The 15,124-nt window shown below is 34.0% G+C and overlaps 1 long non-coding RNA gene across 1 annotated transcript; it reads right to left on the bottom strand.

The window, feature by feature from the left end:
- Window positions 1-225: 225 nt before the first annotated feature.
- Window positions 226-1,238, bottom strand: LOC140824628 (uncharacterized). Its single transcript, XR_012116406.1, has 3 exons — window positions 1,134-1,238; window positions 953-992; window positions 226-400 (listed from the first exon to the last, which is right to left on the bottom strand). It is a non-coding gene; the product is annotated as an uncharacterized lncRNA (long non-coding RNA).
- Window positions 1,239-15,124: the final 13,886 nt, after the last annotated feature.

Genomic DNA, 15,124 nt, shown 5'->3' with positions numbered 1-15,124 from the left:
GCTCCCCAAATTTCAGGTCATTTGGAGGTCTGAGTAAAAGGTTATGCCCATTCTCCCGACATGTGTCATTGTAGGAACGACGATACGCACGACACACTTCGGGGCGCTTTCGGCTCATCTTCCCGAATGATTTGACCGAAACTCAAAATAACAAATGTGACACCCCTGACCTCTTTAAATAAAATACGCAGCGGAATAAAAATTTTCTTTAAAATATGGAAGGAGTTTCAAAATACATTTTCTTTAAACATTTAACAACCAAAATAAATACATGATCATTCAAAAGGTATAACAAAATACAAAACATCAGTCCTATGATCATGCCATCAAAATCATCCTTCCAACGGTGCATGCATATGACTCCCTGTCCACAGTCAACGTCCCGGGCCTCCACTCTGATCTGCATCACATGAAATAACTGAAATGAGAATAAATCTCAGCAAGTGGAACTCTTACATAGCAATGATACATAGTATACTCTGTAAAACATGACTTTGAAATCATAAATACCATCAACTCTGAAATATGAATACTGTAGCAATAACTGTAGCAATAGCATAGCAATAAGATGGTATTCTCTTTTCTCTGGTTGGATTGATATCAATAGTATCTCTGACTGTGGTTGCAAATATCCCATCGATATGAATCGATAACTGTGAGGGATATAAGCCTATGGACGTTGATCAACTAATTGCATGCAATGCTCTGACTATGATTCAATCAATCCAATAAAAACATTTGAACTCTGAATATCATTTAAAGCCGTCGTTTCGCAATCTCATATTTTCTCTTGTATTCCCTTTTAACAATAGTGAGACATACAATGCCTCCAATAGATAATCAATGAAATCAATACATAACAATGGATCAATGGAAGGGAATAACACTTTGAAACCTTTAAAACACAATACATATAATATCATGTGAGCAAAAAGGATGAAATTCCACTTACAACCCAATAGAACACCTCAAACTTAGCTCTTTGTCACCACCTACAACAATAATCCATAAATAACACCAACATCAACTCTATATCCAAGAATCCATAACAATAAATCCATAAATCCACAAGAATAACAAACCCAAGTCAACTCTTAACTCAAAACCTTAAAAGAATCGCACCAAAAGCTTACCTAAGCTTCCTAGCACCAAGGAGAACGTCGATCTCAAGTCGGAAATCCAAATAACTCCAAGAATCAAAGGTAGGAAATGGATGAAATGGAAGAAAACCCTTGCTCCTTAGAGAGAAAAACGAGATTGAAGGGGAAAGAAGAAGGGAAATGAAGTCAAATCGTCCAAAAAGTTACTTTAAATCTCGACCATACCTCCAAAAAGCAAGACCGCGGGTGCGGCACTCCAAGGACCGCGGGTGCGCCAAGCCTACGACCAAAAACCATTTTCTGAACCACTGAGACCGCGGGTGCGCTCCACCTTCGGACCAAATCTTACTCTGCGCACAGCTTCTTCAAAGATCGCCTCAGAAACGCCTCTTCCCGTCCGAATTGGAAAAATTGGTAAACTACAAAGTTGTAGCTCTATGTCTTATCTTGATTCCCTCAAAATTTCAGATCATTTTGATGTCTGAGTAAAAAGTTATGTTAAATCTCCCAACATGTGTCACTGGAGGAACGTCGAAACACACTACACACTTCGGGACACTTTTGGCTTACCTTCCACAATGATTTGAACAAAACTCAAAATACGAAAGTTATAGCCTTATGTCTTATCGAACCACTCCAATTGGCCTCACCTCATTTGGATCAATATACCATTTATCATGAATTTAATCGTAACGCCGCTACAACAACACTGCACATCATCTATAACCAACCATACTATAAATCATAAATCGAAACTCTTAACATCCAAACTATACTTAAACTTACCCAAATAGCCAATAATCATACAAAATCTTAAACCATACCGTACACCGGGCTCGGCTATTACAACAAAGTTATAGCCTTATGTCTTATCTTTCTAATGAAAAATGCCTCACATCAATTGGATCAATATACAAAACATTATGCTAAAAACCACAACTACTGTCACATTTTTCATACCGTTTCTGCACGTCCATTATCTATTTAGCTCAACTTCAACCTTTGATTCCACCCATCCATTATCTATTCAATTCTATAACATTCATTACAATTCATACCATATCGTATAGCCAAGAACCATCACAACTACTGCCATATTATATCAAAATTCGGGCATTACATATGCTGTACTCAAATGCAAACGAGTACCAAGGGCCTCTTGTAAACTCTGCCAAAAATGAGAAGAAAATCTGGGATCACGATCTGATACAATGGACTTAGGCACACCATGCAATCTCAAAACTTCTCTGATGTATAATCTGGCCATCTGATCATGCCTATATGTCATCTGATAAGGAATGAAACACGAAGACTTGGTTAATCTGTCAACGATAACCCAAATTGCATCGCAACCCCTCGACGACCTCGGCAATTTCGTGACAAAGTCCATGGTGATATGTTCCCACTTCCATTCTGGAACCTTAAGGCTATGCAAAAGACCACCTGGTCGCTTTCTTTCTGCTTTCACTTGTTGACAATTTAAACAACGAGATACAAATTCTGCTATGTCAGATTTCATTCATTTCCACCAAAGTTGTTTCTTCAAATCATTGTACATCTTTTTACTTCCAGGGTGTACACTGAATTTACTGCAATGAGCATCACGCAAAATCTGTATCCTCAACTCTGAAATATTAGGAACTACAATACGATCATTCACAAACAAAATACCCTCATCATTGACCTGAAATTCTGATTGATGTTCTGATTTGACAAATTCAACTGATTTATGAATGCTTTGATCTAACTTTTGGGCGTCTCTAATTTTGACAAACAACTCGGGTTCTGCCTGAATCATAAATACTCTTACAGGTTGAGTATTTTCCACAAAATCCAAACAAGAAAGACAACATTCTTCTACTAGATCAGATACACTGCCAGTGACCAAGGACATATTACATACTTTTCTGCTCAAAGCATCGGCTGCTGCATTCGACTTGCCTGGATAATATTTTATCTCGCAATCATAGTCTTTCAACAAGTCTAACCAACGCCTCTGTCTCATGTTCAACTCTGCTGTTGCGACTCTGATTGTTGCACTCCCAAGAGCAGGTTGTCCACAAGTTGTATAATTCGGTGAGTCCGATATCGTATCCACAGGGAAGCTAAGGTAATTACAAGTCCACTACAATGTCTTTTTATTTATTTTTTCTTTTAGTTGTTTGAATATTTAATTGGTAATTTTTAATTGTTCAAATTTTAATTTAAGTAGTTGAGATTAAAGGATCCACTTTTGGTATTTTAATAAAGTTAACATTAACGAACAATATTGAAATCCACTTAATAAAATGGTTCCAATATATTAAATAATCATATTTATATTATGTTATATATTATTATCTTATAAGTATATAATATATACCAAAACTTATAAATGTTGTCAAGTATTTATTGTGCTATTTATATATTTGTAAACACTAAATCAAGGTTCCCACTTTAAATGGTTGGTAAAACCAAACTAACATTTAAATGGTACCAAGAAATTAATATTATGATATATTTATATATAGTAAATCAAGGTTCCCACTTTAAATGGTTGGTAAAACCAAACAAACATTTAAATGGTTCCAAGAATTTAATATTATAATATATTCATATATAATAAATCAAGGCATCCACTTTAAATGGTTGGTAATACCAAACTAACATTTAAATGGTTCCAAGAATTTAGTGTAACATATAGCAACAATAAATCAAAACTCCCACTTATAAGTAGGGTATAAAAATGCTTAAAGAAATAAATATAACATAGACAATAAATAATGATTAAATAATATAAAACATAGATTCTTACTTTTTAGTAACTTTATTATCATGCCAAGAGTTTCACCTTTTCATCTCAACTTTAGGAAGTTAGCTATTCATTATTCAAAGTGTAAAACTTTGAATATGAAATTAACATGCTAATTATATTTAAATGAAGAAATAAAAGAAAAATATAGAGAGAAATATTATGAACTCAAAGGTTTGTTCATAGAATGAGGGATATCTCAATACATTACAATGCACCCCTATTTATAGCCAAATTTGGGGAGACAACCACAAATAAAATATTATTTTTTTACACAAAAGTCTTCATTAGTGTTCCAAGTTATTATATTATATTACACATCACTTTTGAAAATCTTTTTCTCCGAATTTGCTTCTTCACATAAAAAGAAACATGATGATAATTGAGTTTTCTAGTTGTGGTATTTTTTGCAAACCATTTGACCAAGTAATTTGAGAGATATGGTCAAAATACTAGAGTATGGTAAAACTGCCACTCCTTTGGTAACTTTATTTGTTGCTTAATTTGATCCCAATTGTGAGAGGATTTTTATCTCATGCTTGTCATTAATATTGTACATATTATCATCAAATTTCTATAGGTCCAAGAATCATCTTAATCCCATTTGCAACGCCAAGGTTATTCTTCTTTTATCGAACATGTAAAAATAGTAAAAACTTATAATTACACAACAACTTATATTTTATACAATTTATTATAAAACATATAATATTTAAACATTTAATAAAACAAAAACTATATAATTATATTATAAAACATTTAATTAATATACAATTTTTATGTTTATCACACCTCCCAACCAGCTTATTACTAGTCCTTAGCAATTTAAGCGTTAATAGCAATACAAAACATATTGATTAATTTAAATAGAAATGTAGTCAGAACTATCTAAGTGTTTAAATTAAATTTGAAAACTGTCAAAGTTATATCTAGATCATCATAATTATAATTTATGAAATAATTTGAGATAATCAATTCAAAGCTTATTTCAGGTAGTTAAATGTCCACAGCCTTAAGAAATTCCTAGCAAGAGTCTCAACTCCATATCCTCACAGGTTAATAAATGTTTCAATTTATGGCAATGATTTCTCTCATGGAGTTGGAATACAGATAAATGCTCAGAAAAATGGTTTACAGAATGCAGACAGACAGACGAGCCAAACTAATCAAAAGATAGAAAATCCATTGATTCAAAATCTAGTTGTTCTTATTATATATATATATTTTTTTTCATAACATCATGGAATCAAAATAAGTTTATGCTTCTTGACCACATATTTATTTAATTTGTACAATAAATTTCTCTCTTTCTTTTTTTTTTTATTTTTTTATGAGAGATATATGGGTCATAGCATATAACTTAAAAATTACATAGATATTCAATATCTTTCTTTTTGTATTTTTCTCCTCTTTTTTTTCAGGAAATATCATTTTTTTTTCAAAATAAGAACTCAAGATCTAAACAATAGATAGTTTCTCTCATGATCAATAAAGGCTCGAAAGGTGTTTTCTCAGTCCTCTCCACTCACTCACAAAATATGTGTGAGTTTAAAATTTTAGGAACTCTTATAAGGTATATCTTGGGCCATATACTTTAATACCTGATTTTATCACGATGGTTAATATAACGCCCCAGATTCGACGATTGTCCTCACTGTATCAAGACGGGTCTTTCCAGCGTGCTTATGTCCTCACTCACACGCACCCTGGGAAACTTCCCAGGAGGTCACCCATCCCAAAATTGCCCCAAGTCAAGCACGCTTAACTTTGGAGTTCTTATGTGATGAGCTACCGAAAAGAAGATGCACCTTCGTGATATGAGTAGTACCAATCAAATCTTTTAAGCCCTCTTCAACTGTTCAGTCCATTACATTGCCCAGTCTCGGAATCCCTCTCATTCCCGTGTGGGTCGGTTCATTCATGTTCCCTTCACCTAGAAGCCTGCCAGGAGCCGCTCATTGTCCGTGCAACTGATGGCACCGGCGTTCACCCCCCGCCCTCTTCGGCCCCGGGCCTCACATGCCCACCAGCTTCCGCTTGGTTCGTCCCCGAACCACACCGTACTAAGAGAGGTCGGCTCTGATACCACTTGTAACGCTCCAGATTCGACGACTGTCCTCACTGTATCAAGACGAGTCTTTCCAGAGTTCTTATGTCCTCACTCACACGCACCCTGGGAAATTTCCCAGGAGGTCACCCATCCCAAAATTGCCCCAAGTCAAGCACGCTTAACTTTGGAGTTCTTATGTGATGAGCTACCGAAAAGAAGATGCACCTTCGTGATATGAGTAGTACCAATCAAATCTTTTAAACCCTCTTCAACTGTTCAGTCCATTACATTGTCCAGTCTCGGAATCCCTCTCATTCCCGTGTGGGTCGGTTCATTCATGTTCCCTTCACCTAGAAGCCTGCCAGGAGCCGCTCATTGTCCGTGCAACTGATGGCACCGGCGTTCACCCCCCGCCCTCTTCGGCCCCGGGCCTCACAGTTAATCACTCAAAAAGATTGCATAAATCATATTTTTATATTGATCAGAATATTAAAATTGACTTTTTTTTTTCAAATTAAACATCCTTAGATAGATTAATACATTTTTTAATTTAAACCTTTCAAATATGTAATGTATGACATTTTTGCAAAAATTACAAAGATACAAGCAATAAACATGATTTTATTATAAAATAATATAAATATTTTTATATTTTTTAAATTTATTTTTATAAGTTTGTTCTCCACCCAATCAGAATATGACATTGTCCCTAATGTCAAAATAACTATTAATAAAGAGTACATAATGAAAGAGATATCACCTAGAATTTTATTGAAGATAACAAACTGAAACAAACGCAAACCAATCCACGACTTTTGAATCAATGATCCAACTTTCTTTTCTTACTGCTTGATTGCGACCAATTGATCTTTGTTATCATCGGATCATGCTTATTAACAAAAGCTTCCAAATTATCAATTAATTGGTCGGCAGTCGAAGCACAGATGAGCATCCGTCCTGAATTTTCTGAAATGAAATTTTGTTCCACAGCTTTATCAAGAAATGTCAACAAACTGTCATAATAATTATTGATATTCAACAAGCCCACAGGTTTATTATGGATATTAAGTTGTGCCCAAGAAACAGTGTGAAAAATTTCTTCTAATGTACCAAAACCACCTGGTAGTGCGATAAAAGCATCAGAATTCTCAATCATTTGAGTGATTCTTTCATACATAGAAGAAATTTTAAATCCTCCCCAATCGTAACACCTGTAATATTTCCTTCAGCTAAAGCTGTAGGAATAATACCCAAAACCTGACTACCTCCAAGATGAGCAGATGTTGAAACAGATCCCATTAACCCAATATTACCTCCCCCATATACCAAGTGAATTTTTCTCTCAGCCAATATCTTTCCAAGATTATTCGCTGCTTCTACAAACACTTCATTTTTTCCAGGACTCGACCCACAAAATACACAAATATTTTTAAATGTTTTTGTAGAGGATCCAGCCATTTTTTTACTTACTTTTTTTGTCTGCGAAAATAGAGAGAAAGATGAGAGATTTTATAGGGGTAATATGTTATCATAACAAAACTATGGGTCACAGCTGTAAACAGAATAAATAGTAAAAACAATAATGACACACATGCATATAAACAGTAGTGTGATTGTGGCTCACAATTTTCCTCTGGTTTTACGTCCAGAAACGGCTTCAACGCCTTCTATGAGTCGAGGATATGCTTCCCATCAAATTTTCTTATAAATTGGCAAACAGGGTCTTTTTCAGTCGGATTCCCAAGACTATGACGCTCATCTTGGAATTGTTTCCATAAACGGAGAAGTTCCACTAGAATGCGTCTCGAGAGTCAATAAGATGTTATCTAAAGACTCCTTACTCAGCCCATTCTTAATGAAACCAATTTTATCTTCTCTGGTATTGGAAACACATCCCAAAGATCTGCATCATTTGTCACAAGTCTATCTCGCACACTTATGACAAATCCTTAAACTTTTGGCCCTTCGTTTTTTCGCCTAAGTGCTTTTTCCTAATCCAAGCAAATACCGAATGAGCAATGATTGTGGAACTTCTCCTCCTAATCGGACCTTAGCTTCTATTACAAGACGAATATCTTCTGGAATTCCGTTTTGCATTAGCAATCTCAATCTTTCACACCTTCCTGCTTAAATTTTTCTTAGAACATTTTCAGAAACATAGGGAAAATATTTACAAATTTTTGAGAGAATTTCATACATTTTGAAAAGAAAAGAAATGATTTTTTTTTAATTTTTTGTATCAGCAATTGTGGGAAACTGATTTAACCGACTATGAGAGTCACGGAGTACCGTTATCCGCCATTTAACCGAGAAAAAAAAAACCTGAAATAAAAAATAACAAAATTAAATGCAACATAAAAATTTAAGGATCAGAAAGGGAAATAAACTCTTCTTGAAAGATTTCATTTTCCAAAAATGGTTTAAGCCTTTGTCCATTCACTTTAAAAACATCACCATTTTTAGGATTTTCAATATCCACAGCTCCATAAGGATATATATGCTTTATAACATATGGGCCTGTCCATGTTGATCGTAATTTTCCTGGGAATATGTGAAGTCGAGAATTATAAAGCAAAACTTTTTTACCAATCTCAAAAGATTTTCTAAGAATTGTTTTATCATGAAATGACTTGATTTTTGCTTTATAAATCCTTGAATTCTCATACGCGTCATTTCTGAGTTCATCAAGTTCATTAAGTTGCAATTTACGCAATTTGTTGGCATCATCCATGCTTGAATTTAAAGTTTTGATCGTCCAATAAGCTTTATGTTCCAATTCCACAGGCAAATGACAATGTTTTCCATAAACCAACCTATAGGGAGACATATTCAATGATGTTTTAAAAGCTGTTAGATAGGCCCAAAGTGCATCACTAAGCCGCAGAGACCAATCTTTCTATTTGACTTAACAGGTTTTTCCAAAATTTGCTTTCTCCCTATTAGCTAATTCAACTTGTCCATTTGTTTGAGGATGATAAGGAGTAGTTACTTTATGAGTAATACCATATTTTTTCATTAATGAAGCAAATAGTTTATTAACAAAGTGAGTTCCCCCATCATTTATCATGGCTCGAGGAATTCCAAATCTACTAAAAATGTTTTCTTTTAAAAATTTGATGACGATTTTATGATCATTTGTTCGACATGGAATTGCCTCTATCCATTTGGAAACATAATCAACTGCAACTAAAATATACAAGTATCCAAACGACGGTGGAAAAGGTCCCATAAAATCAATTCCCCAACAGTCAAAGATTTCAATTACAATGATAGGATTCAAAGGCATCATGTTTCTTTTTGAAATCGCACCCAATTTTTGACAATTTTCACAGATCTTGCAGATTTCGTGGGTGTCTTTAAACAAATTGGGCCAATAAAATCCACAGTGCAAGATTTTTGCAGCCGTTTTCTTTGAAGAAAAATGTCATCCGCATGCTTCTGAATGAAAAAATTTAATGACACTACTTACCTCATTGTCGGGTATGCAACGTCGAAAAATTTGATCTGGACAATACTTGAACAGATACGGATCTTCACAATAAAAGTTTTTTACCTCATTCAAAAATTTTCTTTTATCTTGAGAACTTCATTGCGGTGGCATTTTTCCTGTCATAAGAAAATTTACTATGTTAGCAAACCAAGGTGTAGTAGCAACTGAAAATAGATGTTCATCAGGAAAATTATCGTTAATTGGTGTCATTTCAAAAGATGATCCTGTTACTAGTCTCGATAAATGATCGGCTACGACATTCTCGGTTCCTTTTTTTATCTTTGATCACAATTTCAAATTCTTGGAGCAACAAAATCCATCGTATTAGTCGTGGCTTTGCATCCTGTTTGGTCAACAAATATCTAATAGCAGAATGATCAGTAAACACAATAGTCGTTGATCCAATCAAATAAGAACGAAATTTATCTAATGCAAATATTACAGCAAGTAGTTCTTTTTCAGTTGTGGAGTAATTCATTTGAGCATTGTTTAAAGTTCTACTTGCATAATATATCACATAAGGCTTACCGTTTCTTCTTTGACCCAGTACTGCACCGACTGCATAATCACTTGCATCGCACATGATTTCAAATGGTAAAGACCAGTCAGGAGGTTGCATGATAGGAGCTGATGTTAAATGTCGAATGATTTTATCAAAAGCATTTTGACATTCTTGAGTCCACTCAAATGCAGTGTCTTTTGTTAAGAGGTTACAAATGAGTTTAGAGATTAAACTAAAGTCCTTTATAAACCTCCTATAAAATCCAGCATGTCCCAAAAATGAGCGAATTTCTTTAATGGTTTTTGGAGGGGGTAAATTGGCAATGGCATCAAATTTTGCTTTATCAACTTCAATTCCATGAGATGACACGACATGTCCCAAAACAATTCCAGAAGTAATCATGTAATGACATTTTTCCCAATTTAAAATAAGACCTTTTTCCTCGCATCTTTTTAAAACTTTTTCCAAATTTTCAAGACAATTATCAAATGTATTCCCAAAGACAATTAAATCATCCATGAAAATTTCCAAACAATTTTCAATCGTGTCGCAAAAAATGCTTAGCATACATCTTTGAAATGTTGCTGGGGCATTGCATAATCCAAATGGCATCCTTCTAAATGCAAATGTTCCAAAAGGACATGTGAATGTAGTTTTATCTTGATCTTCGAGTGCAATGAGAATTTGATAATAACCTGAATATCCATCAAGAAAACATCAGTATGGATGACCTGCTAATCTTTCTAAAATTTGATCCAAAAATGGTAATAGAAAATGATCTTTTCTAGTGGCGTCATTTAATTTTCTATAATCAATACACATCCGCCAACTAGATGGGACTCGACTTGTTAACAATTCACCTTTTTCATTTTTTATCACTGTGATGCCAGATTTTTTTGGAACTACTTGTGTTGGGCTTACCCACTTACTATCAGAAATAGGGTAGATAATCCCAACATCGAGTAGTTTGAGAACTTCAGTTTTCACAATATCTTTCATGTGTGGATTTAATCTCCTTTGTGGTTGTTGAGATGTTTTAGCATTTTCTTCTAAGTGAATTTTTTGAGTGCAAATTAGTGGATTAATGCCCTTAAGATTTTTTAGTGTCCAACCAATTGCATTTTTATGTCTTTTAAGCATATCGACTAATTTACCTTCTTGATTACTTGATAGTTTGGAACAAATTACCACCGGATATGTTTCATCTTCTCCAAGAAATGCATACTTCAATTCTTCTAGCAAGGGTTTTAACTCCAATATGGGTGGTTCGTCTTTGTTCTCATATTTTGCCTCAAATTCTTTCTCTGATCCTGTAACGAGTGATACCTGATAAAATCATCAAGATCAATTTCAATATTTTCTTTAATAGTATCGATTGAACAAATATCTAATTGGTCACGAGTACTCCCTCCTTGAATGTTTTCTTCCACAAGAGTTTCAATAAGATTTTCATCTTCACTTTCATCTCCTTTGTCATGTGGTTGCTTACAAATATTAAACACATTAAGCTCCAAGGTCATGTTACCAAATGACAACTTCATTATTCCATTCCTGCAATTTATAAGAGCATTAGAAGTTGCTAAAAATGGACGACCCAGAATTACAGGAATTGCATTACAAACTTCGATAGGTTCTGTATCTAAAACTATGAAATCGACAGGATATACAAAGTTATCAATGTGGACCAACACGTCTTCTACCATACCTCTTGGCACTTTAATAGACCTATCAGCAAGTAAAAGTGTTACCGAAGTAGGTTTTAACTCGCCTAGATTGGGTTCTTGATAAACTGAATATGGAAGTAAATTCACACTACCTCCAAGGTCAAGCAATGCTTTTTTAATTTTTCGTTCTCCAATAATTCAAGAAATAGTAGGACAACCTGGGTCTTTGTATTTCAAAGTATTATTATTTTGAATGATTGCACTTACTTGTTCGGCTAAAAAAGCTTTCTTTTTCACATTCAATATTCTTTTCACAGTGCACAAGTCTTTCAAAAATTTGGCAAATGATGGTACATGTCTTATTGCATCTAATAAGGGAATATTAACTTTTACTTGTTTAAAAATATCATATATATCAGAATTCAAATTTGATTTTTTTGTATTTTTCAATGCATGAGGGAATGGTTGTGACACTGTCTATTGAACCTCCTCTTCGCAAGTTATGGGTTCCACTTCCTTACCATTTGAAGTTGATTTATCATCATCTTCACAAGGTTCAAGAATGGATTTTTCCACAACCTTACCACTTCGAAGGGTAATAACAGATTTTACCTGATCCATCGGTTGAGTTCCAGAAGTTCCAGTTTGTGAATGATGATCCTTGGGATTAGGCAAAGGTTGTGAAGGAAATTTACCATTTTCATGAACATTAAGTGCATATGCAAATTTAGCAAGAGTATCTTTCAAATCTGTCATGGTTTGAGCAGTTTGAGTATTGATAGACTCTTGCTTTGCAATGAAAGAATTCAATAAATCTTCCAAATTCCTTTTAGGTGGAGGAACTTAAGGTGCATAATTTTGAAAATTTTGTTGATTTTGAAAATGTGGTTGCGGAAATTGTGCAGCATTATCATTCCTCCAACTAAAATTTGGATGATTTCGCCAACCTGGATTGTAATTTTGAGAAAATGGTTCAAAATTTGGCCTTTTGAAATTGTTCAAAACATTGGCTTGTTCATGGAGACAATCTTTAAAAGAGGGTAAAGTGGGACAATCTTTTGTAAAATGATCACTTGTATCACAGATGTGACACACAATTTCTTGAACAGATTTTAATTGACCATTCTTTTTCAATTCAAGTGCCTCAATTTTTCTTGCCAAAGAGGTAAATCTAGCTTGAAGATCATGTTCATCTTTGAGAGTGTACATACCTCCACCAGCTGTAGGAGATTGAATCTTGTTTGATGGTTCGATTGTACCTATAGTGTCCCAATTTTGAGCATTTTCAGCTAATGAATCGAGATACTCAATTGCCTCGTTTGGATCTTTATCTTCAAATGTTCCATTACACATAAATTCAACCATTTGCCTATCTTTAGGTGTTAAGCCTTCATAAAATTGAGAAACAACCCTCCAAATTTCAAAACCATGATGTGGACAAAGATTAAGCAATTATTTGTATCTATCCCAACACTGATAAAAAGTTTCTCCTTGTTTTTGAGAGAAAGTGATGATTTGTCTTTTGAAAGAATTTGTTCTATGAGATGGAAAAAACTTTTTCAAAAATTGTTGTTGCAATTCATCCCAAGTTCGAATGGATCCCGATCTAAGATTTTGTAGCCAAGTTTTAGCTTTATCTTTTAAAGAAAAAGGAAAAAGCTTAAGTCGAATGGTGTTCATGCTACAATTTAGATCATTATATGTGTTGCATACTTCTTCAAACTCTCGTAAATGCATGTATGGATTTTCAGAATCTAAGCCATGAAAGTTGGGTAAAAGTTGGATAATACCAGACTTAAAATTGAAATGAGATGCATCAAGGGGAAAAACTAAACATGAAGGTGCACTAGTACGTGTAGGATTCATGTGATCTCTAAGTGTTCTTCGTCTATCATGATCATGTTGAGATTGAATTTCATCTTCATTTTCTTGGATGGGTTCTTCCGCCATGTTTTGTAAAAATAAAGGGTTATTTCGAATGAGTCGACCACTAAGTGTACGTGACCAAATGCTCATGCAAATGCAAATTCAAAAGAATAAAAACACACAAAAGCAATAAAAATTCAAATAAAGAAAAATAAAATATAAAAAAAATTAAATAGACTTGAAATTAAATTATACTTCCCCGGCAACGGCGCCAAAAACTTGTTGCGACTCTGATTGTTGCACTCCCAAGAGCAGGTTGTCCACAAGTAGTATAATTCGGTGAGTCCGATATCGTATCCACAGGGAAGTTAAGGTAATTACATGTCCACTACAATGTCTTTTTATTTATTTTTTCTTTTAGTTGTTTGAATCTTTAATTGGTAATTTTTAATTGTTCAAATTTTTATTTAAGTAGTTGAGATTAAATGATCCACTCTTAGTATTTTAATAAAGTTAACATTAACGGACAATATTGAAATCCACTTAATAAAATGGTTCCAATATATTAAATAATCATATTTATATTATGTTATTTATTATTATCTTATAAGTATATAATATATACCAAAACTTATAAATGTTGTCAAGTATTTATTGTGCTATATATATATTTGTAAACACTAAATCAAGGTTCCCACTTTAAATGGTTGGTAAAACCAAACTAACATTTAAATGGTACCAAGAAATTAATATTATGATATATTTATATATAGTAAATCAAGGTTCCCACTTTAAATGGTTGGTAAAACCAAACAAACATTTAAATGGTTCCAAGAATTTAATATTATAATATATTCATATATAATAAATCAAGGCATCCACTTTAAATGGTTGGTAATACTAAACTAACATTTAAATGGTTCCAAGAATTTAGTGTAACATATAGTAACAATAAATAATGATTAAATAATATAAAACATAGATTCTTACCTTTTAGTAACTTTATTATCATGTCAAGAGTTTCACCTTTTCATCTCAACTTTAGGAAGTTAGCTATTCATTATTCAAAGTGTAAAACTTTGAATATGAAATTAACATGCTAATTATATTTAAATGAAGAAATAAAAGAAAAATATAGAGAGAAATATTATGATGTAATGCCCGAGAATTATAGAATTGTTAAACCAAGATTATCAATCTTCATTAACGAGAGATTTGGAAGATATGAGAATGCATGTCATGCAATGAGGGAAGAAAGATTTGAGAACCAGGTGTTGCATGATCAGAAAACTAGTATTTAGAAGTTTGCACAACCGCACCCGCGGTGCTAGCATGACCGCCCCCACGGTGCATGTGCAGAAAATGGAGTGCAAATCCCGTGGCCACACCGCACCCGCGGTATTAGCGAGAGCGCACCCGCGGTGCAGACACCGCACCCGCGGTAAAGATAACACCGCACCCGCGGTTGTTGCTTCGAACATTTTGGATATGATCACCGCTTGAGCGCACCCGCGGTCCTTACACTCACCGCACCCGCGGTCTAACGTGTAACTTAGAAACTGATGCCACGTTTTATGATTGGCATACAGTATATATATAGAAGAATGACACGTGAAATTCATCAGAAATTCAATCAGAGGGCCGAGATTTGAGAGAAAAAT

The sequence above is a fragment of the Primulina eburnea genome, chromosome 2, assembly GCF_022965805.1.
Source record: "Primulina eburnea isolate SZY01 chromosome 2, ASM2296580v1, whole genome shotgun sequence".
Lineage (NCBI taxonomy): Eukaryota > Viridiplantae > Streptophyta > Magnoliopsida > Lamiales > Gesneriaceae > Primulina > Primulina eburnea.
Note: the sequence above shows the minus strand (reverse complement) of the source record. Positions and strands in the feature narration are given on the sequence as shown.